The sequence below is a fragment of the Melitaea cinxia genome, chromosome 27 (assembly GCF_905220565.1).
Source record: "Melitaea cinxia chromosome 27, ilMelCinx1.1, whole genome shotgun sequence".
Lineage (NCBI taxonomy): Eukaryota > Metazoa > Arthropoda > Insecta > Lepidoptera > Nymphalidae > Melitaea > Melitaea cinxia.
In genome coordinates, this window is record NC_059420.1 from 11,223,532 (window position 1) to 11,233,646 (window position 10,115).

Below are 10,115 nucleotides of genomic sequence, written 5' to 3' on the forward strand. Positions count from 1 at the left end.
TTCCGTAACACACGTTACCGCGGTGTTCGGTAAGTGTTAGTCGGTAAACGTGCATGACGGCTTTATTATTAGCTTAATTTTTGATACAGTAATACCCCGACTTACGCTACCTCGACTTACGCGAATTCTTAGTTACGCGATTTAATTTTCTCGTTTATTCGTTTTTTGTTTGACTCCCCCCACCCGCATTATTATTCGTTTAGTTTACAACAGGCACAGACGTGTAGTGCGGAATCGGCGCGTAGGTACATAAGTTACGATTTTGTGTTTTTTGGGAATCGATAGTCAGATCAATTACGAAAAGTACCCCGCAAAACTGTACCCCGACTTACGCGAATTCGACTTACGCGGATAGCGCTCAGTCCCACCTATCGCGTAAGTCCGGGGTATTACTGTACTATTTAACGTAAACATGATTTACAAACTTCATTACGAATTTTAAGTTATGTATTCGTGTAATACTTTTTTGTGTGTCGTACAAATAGTTTTCATTACATTACAACTTCACCGGAATAAAATGGTTATATGCCGTTACTTAGTATACATATAATATAAAAATCAGTATTACACATTTTTGGCAATGGCTTTAAAAGTACACACACGATGTTTGATTTGTTTTGATAGCTACATGTTACGTAAAAAATGCTGAAAATAATTATGAATAATACAATATTATAAGCCGTTTAGGACAAGCGATATAACTGAAAAACTGTTTATTGCTCGTCCTGTAAAATTTACTTTCTCTATTACCAATTTATTCCCCGGGGGCGTCGATATGTCTTAGGAAAGTTTATTAGAATTAAATCGTAGATAAATCCAGAGCATGTAATTCTGTTTGGACGAGTCGATTGTAATTTTTGGAACGAAGTTCCTTACGGCAGGCTTGACATTTGACTGGGCGACCGAACTGAAAAAAATGTGATACTAAAACCGTAAAAAAAATATTTAACAGAAGTGACGTAATAACAGTCACACGATTGTGTAATATGACATTTGTAAAACTAAAATATAGTAAACTTTTTTTAAAATTATTTATGTAATTTTATACTGTCCACAAAAATAAATAAAGACATATGTTTTTTTTATTTCACTTAATAGTTTGAATTATTATTATTATTATTATTTTGTTTGATTTATTTTGTTTTACGGTATTTGTTATTTTCTAAAATACTAAATTTCCTAAATACTTTTATGTACTTAATTAAAAACCAACCAACAAAATTTAAAAAAAAAATCAGTAACTAGAAAATATATATAAAATTCAACATTTTTTTTTCAAATTGTGTTGCTTCTACTCTATCCGAAGGAACTTCGTTCCTACCTGATGCCCTGTGACACAACATAATTTTTAAATAATTTTTAATTAAATAGTTTTAGTTTAATTAATGTAATATTTTTTAAAAAACTTTCGCGCGCCCGTAAACTTGTCTATCTACACAATACACAATATGTATTATTAAATATTGTATCATGATGCTGTTGGATTGGCTAATAATAAAACTAAATTAAAATAATTCAGAAAATACGTGTTTAATTAAATTGTATCTTCTTAACTAAAAGTAATCAATCCTTCCCTTCCTAAATATAAATAAATAAATAAGCCTTTTATTTATCATTTCATTTAGCATACACTATCTTTGACAAAGTATATAATTACTTTCATATAATTTATTTCATTATATTTCATTTAAGCAAATTCACTAAAATAATCTCTATAAATTAAATTAAAATCATATTTGCAATAAAATGTTTAAAACTTTTAAAATTAAATTTTTGGAATGACGATATAATATTATGTACTTAATTTGATTGATAATTGCGCAATACAATGAATAGAAAATATTGAAAAAAATTGATCAATAAATTAAAATAATTAAATTAAAATAAATGAGAATCCTCTGTAGGGTAAAGGCCTCGTCCATTTTTCTTTTATTTGTTGTTTTCTTCTTTTGAGTATTTATGTCGTATTTTCTAGGAGGGCTGTAGTCAAGAGAAAAACTAGTGTCGCTTTTCTCCCCCGCAGTGACAAGCCGTGTTAGGTGTTGAAATAGTAGAGGGGGCCCCGTTGGTTGCTAAATGCTTGATGTAAAAGTTTGATTGTTAATGTTCATAGAGTTTTGGTTTATTTCGAAACTTATCTTTGGTTGCATAAATATTGTAATTTGCGTTTTGTTCTTTTTCGAAACTTAGGTTCATATTATTTTTGCCATTATGGTTTGAAGAAATAAAATGTTGGTTCCTCTTTTTCGATGGTTGTTGATAATCATTTGATTTGTATTGGTGTGTACTCGTAATACTATGAGTTTATCATATTTAATTATAGCTTTTTTTACTTACTGCGTTATATTTTAATATTTCCATTTGTAATTGTTTCCTTTTCTCCAGAACTTCTCTCTGTGTGTTCAGTCTTGTTACATTAGCCTAACCCCACGGTATCAGTGTGCCTCCGACTTAACTTCATACGAAGATAATTAAACAATATATTTGAATATAAGAAACCCAGGTGTGCCCACAGCCTTATTTTCTGTGTACGGCACACGTGCAAGATTTCAACATCATTTCGGACGAAGATGGCAAGCAACGGAAAGCGACCACCGCAGAGACCACCGCAGCGACGGCCACACCGTGGAAACCTTTCTTCAACTTCGTTTTATTAAATCATTCTTTTACTTAACATCAGTAGGGAATCACCTCTCTTTAGTTATAAGTTTAATTGTAATTTAATTTAATAAATTATTATAAGTAAATTGCTTTTTTTTGGCATCTGCGGCAGCAACAATCGTAACTGTCTTCTTTTTATTTATTTATTTATTTATTATAATGCGCCAACAAGGTAGACACTAATAAATTCACTATAATCATCAGCACAGGGTACAAACAATTGAGTGATACCTCAATTATAGGCACATACAGCTTACATGAGAGTTTTTCATTACAAAAACATATCTAATTAAATCAATGAAAATTAAATTATAACAATAAATCTAAGAATAAAATAATCCAATTTAAATTAATTAACAAAATTAATAATCATACGCTAGAATTTAAATTAACACTACAAAATTATAATTAATACTAAAGATTAATAATAAAACAATCAATTATAAAATTATGAATAAATTCAACATTAAAATCAATGCCATAAAAAAATTAGGATTTAAATTATTTAAAATATATGACGCTATTTTCCGTGTTTTTCTTATTTTGTAGTATAGTAATTTTTTTCCACATAGTAGTAAAAGTCTGAAAGAAGATGTAGTGACAAAAATTGACAAAGATATGCTCAGATGATTTGGCCATGTCGAGAGAATGAGTGAAGAACGATTGACGAAAAAGTGTATAAAACGAGTGTGAATGGAAGGGACGTTCCGAGACCAAATAAGGGACGTCTTGAAAAAAGGCCAGGTCAAGAATACCCTAAACCGAAGAGCATGTATAAAGGGAATAATGAAAGTGGACGAAGCGAAAGAAGTATGCGAGGATCGTAGCAAGTGGTCGATAGAAGTGGTCTCTGCCTACCCCTACGGGAAAGAGACGTGATTATATTATATGTAGTAAACGTCACTGTTATTCGTCTTGGTTATTCGCTGTTCCTTCCAAGTTGCTTCACAGATTCAATTTCATTTCGTTCACAATGTATATTCATGTTGCTTATTACATATAGGATTTTACTTTCTAGCTCTTGATAAGTTTTCTCTCCTTCTTCAATGCCGAAAAAAACCAAATTTCTCTTTCTGTTGTGCCACTATAAACGATCTAAAATATTTTCTTGAGTTTGTAATTTCTTATTTAACTGGTTATATTTCATTCAGTTGTTTTAAAATTATCGTTGATAGTCTTCGTTACGTTTTTGCTAATATCCGTTTCCATTTCTTTCATTTCTTTCTTTTGTTCCGCTAGATCAATTTGAATTAACTTTAAAATTTTAGTTGTCTTCCATGTTTTAGCTAGTCGCCGATAGATGTCGCTATTTGTATAATCAGTTGTTATGAGATTGATAAACTTAGTTCATATAGTGCTTACTACTACTCATCCACAGATGGTGCAAGTTGGAGTTGGGTTATCGACTTGTAACTTTTATCCAAAATTAGGCTATGTTGGTATGATTTTTGCAGTACTTACTATTTATAGTCCGGTCAAATTAGACCAAAAAATAAGAGTAAAGTTACCTAAATTCCCACCAAGCTGAAAATCGGTAAGATTGTTTGAAATATCATTAAAAACAAAATTTGAAAGTTCCCCATCTTTCCCCTGTAAGGAAAATTTTTTATTCAAGGTCAAAGGTAAAAAAAATGAGTTTTTCGCGATTTTCAGCAAAACGGTAAGTTTTATCATAAAAATATTTCAAACAAAAATTGTAGATCATAAAATTATCTACAAAAAATTAATTAATACTTTTTTTTCTACAAGCCACCGTTTTTGAGATATAACGATTCAAAAAGTTGTAAAAGTTGTAATCGTCATAATATGCATGTGTACTCTACGTATATATACATCTCTATAGTTGTAATATATGTTAAAATATTTTTCTATCGGTTATTGTAACTTACACTACTAATATAAAATATACATAAGTTATAACTATAAGAATATCAGGTAAAATGAAGCCCAGTCCCTTAATTTATACGCCATTGAAACCTTGAGAAAACATCTGTCCCCTGTTCAAACAACCTCAGTTGCTGCTCATCAACATCTTTTTAGGGTATATTACCAGGTTCAAGTGTGGCTTGGTTATCAGCTAGACTCTACAGACTGGGGTTGGAAGTTGGTTAACAATTTATTAGAACCAGTGCACACTTTACTTTCACCTGCGCCGGAAAAACTGCTGAACTCGATTTTTCGCAACTGCAAAAAGGGATGCAGTGCTAAATGTGGTTGCAAAAAAGTCGGACTGTTCTGTTCTCCGGCATGTACACATTGTCAAGGCCGGTTGTGCTCTAATATTGAATCACCAACAGTAGAGGATCCGTTTGATTCCAACGAGGCAACATGCGATACATCGCTATTAACGCAGTTTACATGCACTCAGGATGAAGATGAAGAGGAACAAGAACAAGAAGAACAAGAACAAGACGAACAAGAACAAGAAGATCAAGAAGAAGAACAAGAAGAAGATTTTGGAAGTTACGACTCGGACGATTAAATTTCACTACTTTTTTTTACTTAAATTGCTTTTATCTTTTCAATCTCTGCTAATATCCATTATTTTTCAATAGATTTAAATTAAACAGGATCAAAGCTGACCCGTGGCATAGGCCTACTGGAGAAACCACAAAAAAAAAAACGCGCTAAGTACACTACCACATAGGTGGCGAGGAAACGTGTGCATATTATGACGATTACAACTTTTACAACTTTTTGAATCGTTATATCTCAAAAACGGTGGCTCGTAGAAAAAAAAGTATTAATTAATTTTTTGTAGATAATTTTATGATCTACAATTTTTGTTTGAAATATTTTTATGATAAAACTTACCGTTTTGCTGAAAATCGCGAAAAACTCATTGTTTTTTACCTTTGACCTTGAATAAAAAAATTTCCTTACAGGGGAAAGATGGGGAACTTTCAAATTTTGTTTTTAATGATATTTTAAACAATCTTACCGATTTTCAGCTTTGTGGGAATTTAGGTAACTTCGAATTTCTAAATTGACCGGACTATTATAGGTTGTTTTGTCGTCTTTGTAACTTTCTTATTACTATTTCTCTTATTTGTTGACTATTTCTCGTTTCTCACTGTTTTTCGTGGTTTTTACACTAGCATAGATTGACCGATAAGTCACCTCTTTCTGCCTTTATATTTTGGTTATTCCACTGTTATTCACCAATTCACTTGTAATCAAAGTTGTTTTCCGAGAAGTTATTTTAATTATGGATGTTATTTGGTCTTTTAAGCACTTGTAACTATTATTTTGTACTTTAAATTATCGGAGCTCATGAAAGCAGGTGTTAATTGCGCAACGGTGGCCTACCCTCGGATATCATGTACAACCGCGGAGTGTAATTTATGGGGTTGGGGGGAAAGAGGGGGTTGGGGGGAGGGGAAGAGGGTGGGTTTTCACCCCTCCGGCAAACTATTTTCGTGTAAACCCCGTTGTTACAGAGATATCGTGGTTAAAGTTTTAAGGTTAAATTTTTAAATCGGTCACTAATTTATGGGGTTAAGGGGGAAAAGGGGGGTTGGGAGGGGTAGGAAGGGTGGGTTTCTACCCCCCCTGACAACTATTATCGTGTAAACCCCATGGTTACGAAAATATTCTCTTCAACTCTTCACTCGACTCTTCAGACACAGAAACACAAGGCTTCGGAAACGCCATGGTAAACTAACAAATTAAGGTAAAGCTTTAGATTAGGTAAAACCGAATTTCGGGACCGTGGGGGGAAGGGGGGGGGGAGAGGGTGGGGAACGCTACCCCTGGTACCACTGTCACACCTGATCTGAAAAGTACTTTTTAGTTTTCGCTAATATTTTTGGTAACCTACGTTATATATATTATACCTCATAACATTTTATTGAATGTACCGATTTTGATAATTCGCGTTTTAATCTATAGCTGATTCTTGTTGTGTGGTATCATTTCACTTTGATTAAGATCTAACTAGCGCTTTTTAAGTTTTCTATAATAATTCGACTTCGAAGAATTTGACTTGACAATTTTTTTTGTTTATCTACGTTGTATTACTGGTCCATGTAATTGAAATCAGTTTTTTTTTTCGTTTACAAACAAACGCACTTATCATTTTTAAACATCATTAGTAAACAGTAACCGACAGTAACTCCGGTCAATTTGACTACTTTTCTGTGAGTATAGAAGTAGGATTGAAGCTTATTCCATCACGTTGTTCCAGTGCGGATTGACTGATAATTACTCTATCACAAGCTATCTCACTGACAGCTTTACATGCTTTCCAAAGAGATACCTACAATTATATGAACGATGCGATGGCGCAACGGTCACAACACTGGTTATGGCTGTTGCGCTGGCGGTTGCAGGTTCGATCCCCGCACATTTGTATTGGTCATACAGATGTTTGCCGTGGTCTGTGCGTTTGTGCTTGTGTATTTTGTGTTTCCGGACCCACGACACAGGAGATAATCCTACTGGGGGCCGTTGAGTCTGAGGCATTTATTAGTATTATTATATACATCCAAACAAGATTCAAATATTTTCACCAATAAATATATCAGCACTGGAAAGAATCAAACCCTCGAACACTGGTGTTTAGACGGCTACACACAGAATTACGTGAGTGCAAAACTGAAAGAAGCTTATCTTTTTTTGTAGTACCCGGAATATAATTTAAATAATGTGGGGGTATTCAACAGTATTTTGGCTTCACCAACTTTTGAAGAGGTTAGAAATGTTTATAAATTAGTCTTAAGAACGATGGAGGTGACGTGGTCACTGTGACAAAACCAAATATATATTTTTTAAAGAATAAATAAAACTACATCAGTGCGGTTATTAAAGGTATTTTAGGAATAGCTTAAGGAAGCGTTAATGAATATTTTAATTCTACTAAAGGCTCGTCAAATAGTAGCCTTAATGTAGAATTTTGTGTCAAACAGTTGAAACTATACCACACAATTGAATAGTCCATTCCACAAACTTGTATATTATTAGTATATTTTATGATTTAACTGAGGTAGGGCACAGCAGGAATTTTCTGCTCAAAATATGGAGCAGCCCGACTGGGGTAGTACCTCGACCTTACAGAAGATCACAGCAAAATAATACTGTTTTCAAGCAGTATTGTGTTCTTGTTGGTGAGTAAGGTGACCAGAGCTCCTGGGGGGGATTGGGGATTGGATCGGCAACGCGCTTGCGATGCTTCTGGTGTTGCAGGTGTCTATAAGCTACGGTAATCGCCTACCATCAGGTGAGCCGTACGCTTGTTTGCCGACCTAGTGACATAAAAAAATGATATTAAGAAAAACGGTACCTATAGCGCTATATATTCTACGCGAGGATTGAAAGAAAAATACAAAACTTTTTTCATATCATTTATTTCATTACAATTACAAATAATAATTGACATTTGTAAACATCATTTATACAAAAACACACTTAGTACGTGCTTAGTCACCACAAGTTCACTTCTAACAAATATTCACGATATTATATTTAAAATAACAAAACTATCTAAAACTATAGCTAGGGCTAACTATTGATAATGCAATACATCAAGAGCGCTCATAGAGTGATATTGTACACAACTTTTGAGAATTAGCTTAAACATAAAAACGTACAAAGGCGGCTTGGGGCGGCCTGGGGCGGCCTGGCCTACCATATAGATGTGTTTCTAGACAACGATTAGGTAGCGAATAATACATAAAAAAATTTACGTATTTTACAAATGGGTAGTTAAATATTTACAGCAAAAATCTAAAAAATTTATGCGCTAACAAAGAAAAAAAATACAATTTTCCGAGCGTATAACGCACATTCTCTGGTAAAGTAATCAGCTAAGACTAAAGAAAAAAGAAAAACCAAAAATATACATAAGTTAAGTTTAAGTACACAAAGTCCTCGTTATTACTATTGGCAATCTCTATCAGACAATCTATTGTAAAAGCAATCAACTAACTAGGTATATGTGGTTGTGCAAGTGAGTACGTAAACAAACAACCATGGATCAGAAAGAAAGAACCAAAAAATATAAACGTAAAAAAAAACAAAGATGTACTTTAATATATTAATCGTGGTGTCAATGACATTGTAGATGTTGTTGAACCATCTCATACAGCAAGGGTGGTCATGAGCAGGTGGACCTTTCTGTAAGGAAAAAAGTCGTCATTACCTCGTGTATTTCTGACTTTTTCTGCAGAAGGTAGTATCCCCCCTCGCGTTTACACCGCCCCTCGCAGCCCCCCGGTGCCAGTTGTACTCGTGGAGTCCCCCGACTTCATTTGAGGAAGCGGCCGGTGTTGTTGCGCGGTGCACCGTCCCCGCGGGGAAGTGGATGCTGAGTGATCGTGCACATCTTTGATGATCAAAGATTCCTGCAGGATCAACACATTGGAGATCCGAAGACCAAGATTACCAGGCGCGGAGGGTTAAACTGGTACCCGCTCGCGGGCGCCTAAGCTGGGCCTCCCCTAGGGGTCTCACCTGGCTGGGTGGCACGCGCTGAGGGTCACCGGAATAACCGGAAGCGTCAGGGACGTCGTGCGACTTGGACAAGACCTTAAACCATGTCTGAGGGGGGAGAACCACCCCCTCCCTTAGAACAACGACCACGAGTACGCGGAGGAAGGTCGGGTATACCCCGTACAATAGTGAGGCGCGATAACTTCCCCCGTGACCATGGTTGCTGTAAAGTATCCGAAACGTCGGGAATCAAAAGATAATAATAAACCGCGATAAAATCCGAAAAAAGTTGTTTCATTAAACGCGATAACTTCGACAATACTGTCGAACGTGTTGCTGCCCCCCCTGCCCCCCGCCCCCGACTAAGAGTTTCATACGCCCGGTCATCCGAGGCGGTCGAGGAGGGCCACGGAGACGCTGATCCCGACTTCGCAGCCGCTGTAACTGATACTACAGTGAGCGCGGAAGTTGCGAAGCGATCTCGGCCAGTGGACTCCTCGCCAGATTCGCCGGACCATACGGAAGAGGACAAACGTCCAAAAATCGCAGAAGATTCGCCCTCACCATCCAGCGGCGGAATGATAGCCGATCGTGACGACAGTGTGGTGGAGCCGCAGCATACTGCCATTGCCCACTGCTCGCCACCCAAATCACCACCACAGGAGGACCAGGGTATACCTAACCCGGTCTTCAACCCCGAAGGGAACTGGCCGCGCGACTCAACAAGTTACGCGGCACTGCCCTCGCTACCAGAAGGCGAAAGTGGCTCACGCCCGGCAACGCCGCAACCAGGACCGTCTGTCTCGTATGCGGCGATGGCGGCCGCCCCGGCCTCACCTCGAAGTCAGATGCAGAGAACCGTAGCACAACGGCCTGAGAATAACCCTAGGTCCAGTTATCCGCCAATAACAGCGGAAAACTTGCCCCAATGGACACGCCATTTCAACAATATACGGAATATATTGGAACACGCCCCTAACGCACGTCCATTGGGGAAGGGCGTGCGTTTCTTACCCAAATCATCA